We start from the raw sequence: 2,733 nt of genomic DNA on the forward strand, positions 1-2,733 counted from the left end.
GATGCCAGTATCAATGAATATTATGTATCCGGTAGAAATCAAGACCAACATTTATTTATAATTATTATTTTCTCGGGCCCCATGCGTCGCAGCTAATATGTGAATAGTGCGCTGTGTTCATAAATATCGTAAGAATGCAGCGCCACACTAAAAAACCGATTTCAAAATGCGGCGAGTTGAGGCGCGTCGCGAGTCTCACTGGCGCGATCCGGTTTGGTGGCGGTGCGACAATATAATTCGATGGTTGACGATAAGTACGCATTACAGTGAACATTCGTTCATTGTAATGATTAATGGATTACCTGCTTTGCTTATGTCCACAGTTGATAAACAACGTTTTATTCTGGCTAAGGAGGCATATTGTTTCAAATTTATTTATCTACAATCTGAATTCTTCTGTCAAACCAGGGCTGGTAGGGACTGAATATCTTGAAAATAGAAGCTTCAGAAACGTTTATCCTGCACTCAGGGAAATAGACTATCGATAAACATGGGAACCCCTTATGAAAATTCGCCACAAGAAATCGGATTGAAATTCATAAATTTGCTTTATGAAACCAGAATTTGAAAACAAAAAACGTTTTCGCGGCAACCTGGAATCGAACCAAGAACCTTGCGATCGATAGGCCCGAGCGTACAGCACGCGCCTATCGACGCCTCGATGAGGAGTGAAACGATACATAAGGTGTTCATATTGCAATAATCGTTCCACCTTTCATAAGGCAAAATGTATGAAATTCGATAGTCCAGTTCGCTGCGTGTGGCCTGACAAAAACGACCAAACAGAATTCAAAGAAATACCAAAAATGGGCACGAGAAAATGAAACCCAACAGTAAACTGAGATGCGAGTCTAGTAATAAGAGTTATTCCTCATAGAATCCGGTTTTTTTTTAGAATATATTTATATCCTTACCACAGAAATCTCCGTCGAGATTCCATCAAATATTCGCCCAAATTTAAAGATTTTTCTAATGCCAAGAAACATTTTCAGAAAATATTGGAGTAATTTTCAAAAACACCCGGACGGTAGTGAGGTACATGCATCGCCTGATTTTCATCGCATAGTAACGCACATGCAGGCCCATGACAACCATATATCGATACACAGTGTTCTTCGTAGCCAGGATGTCCCGGGCGATAAATGAATATCGCCCACTATCAGTTGTGACAACTGTGAAAATAAAGACCATTGCTTTGTTTAATTGTTTGTTATGGTTTGATTTTCAATTTTTGATATTGTTAAATCAGCTAATAAAGTGCCAAAAAGTTGAAGCACATTCAACATTTCGATGGCTTTGGAAGGAGAGCAAACATTAAAAGGCATCCTGCAAGCCTCCATGCAAGCAATCAGTGATTTGATTGCGACACTTGCTCGAGTATGGATCATAAACATTAAACAAAACTTTGCATTCTAATTGCACTCTCGATTCAAATTACCCGAAAATGACTAAACACATGGAGATGTTGACTACGCTAAAAGTCGTCCCGTGCCATGGGCCTGCGCACATGTCACGGTGAAAACCAAAATTACTAAAGAGCATAGTGTTTAATACTTCTATGACATTTTCCATATTTATGCTTTGCGATGCATAATAAATATACACTGGACTATTATGTTTTATACATTGTGAGGAGTATTTTGCGTTTATTTTCTCTTATGCATAAGTTTTCATTTATTTAGTTAACATCCTAGGTGCTGCGATCTGACTCAATTTGCTTGTCAAGCGGGAGCCTGATTGTCGGGGCCATACATTCCAGATTGTGGTTATGTTACTTGTGAGAGAATAATGTGATCTCGTGAGAAAGTTTTGTAATCTCAGAGATAAAAAATATATTTATTTTTGTTATTTTTTTAAATGGCAACAAATTGTTTAATAGTCTAAATAATTTTTAAGACTTATTTCAACAACAGTGTACCTAATATTCACACAAGGATAAATACTTGACACTCCATGCGCAATATTTTGTCGGTTGAGTATTTCTTCTCCTTTTGGCTTTTGGTCATCCAAATAATCTTTAAAATTGAAGCGTTCGAGATGCTGACGCTATCGGTGTTTCTGAAATTGATTAATCAGAATCGTCGTTTTCGATGTTATTCGGTTTGATACTAGGAATCGAGTTCATACATCTCAAGGTCATGGGTTCAATCCCAGGCCCGTCCCTTCCCTCGTACTTTGTAGTTGTATATCTCTCTCTTGCTTCTGTCTTCCATTCTAAATCTATCACACTCAAACAATTCGTTCATAGCAAACGCTAGAACCAGAGACGGACAAGAAACCGTTTCCCTAACGCTTCCATTCTTCCACGCGCATGCCTTTCCTTACGCCTGATACATAGGCAGTCTGCTAACCACAAAAAGCAAACCTCTCTGCCATGCCTTTCCCCCAATCCATACACACCGCATGAACTGGCGTAGTTGCAGTCGGACTCCACGGTCTACAGTGCACAGTGGTCCAGGAATCAGTTTTACGCGGAAAGATGAATTTTGAGCTTTAGAATGGAACATTAGACAAAAACGGTCTTCTACAAAGTTGTTTGTATTAGTAAGGTCCTTTGTTTGGTGTTATTGAAAATTAGGGTGGACCACATTTTCATAGAAATTGTGTAACTAACTTTCTTATTTGTAGAAATTATACTATACATGCTTCAGCAAAGTTGTAGACCATTCAATTTTCAATTCTTAAATTGACCGATTTAGGGCTGATTTCTTCACCCCCGCTTAGGCCTTAAAC

Source organism: Aedes aegypti, chromosome 2 (assembly GCF_002204515.2).
Source record: "Aedes aegypti strain LVP_AGWG chromosome 2, AaegL5.0 Primary Assembly, whole genome shotgun sequence".
Taxonomy (NCBI): Eukaryota; Metazoa; Arthropoda; class Insecta; order Diptera; family Culicidae; genus Aedes; species Aedes aegypti.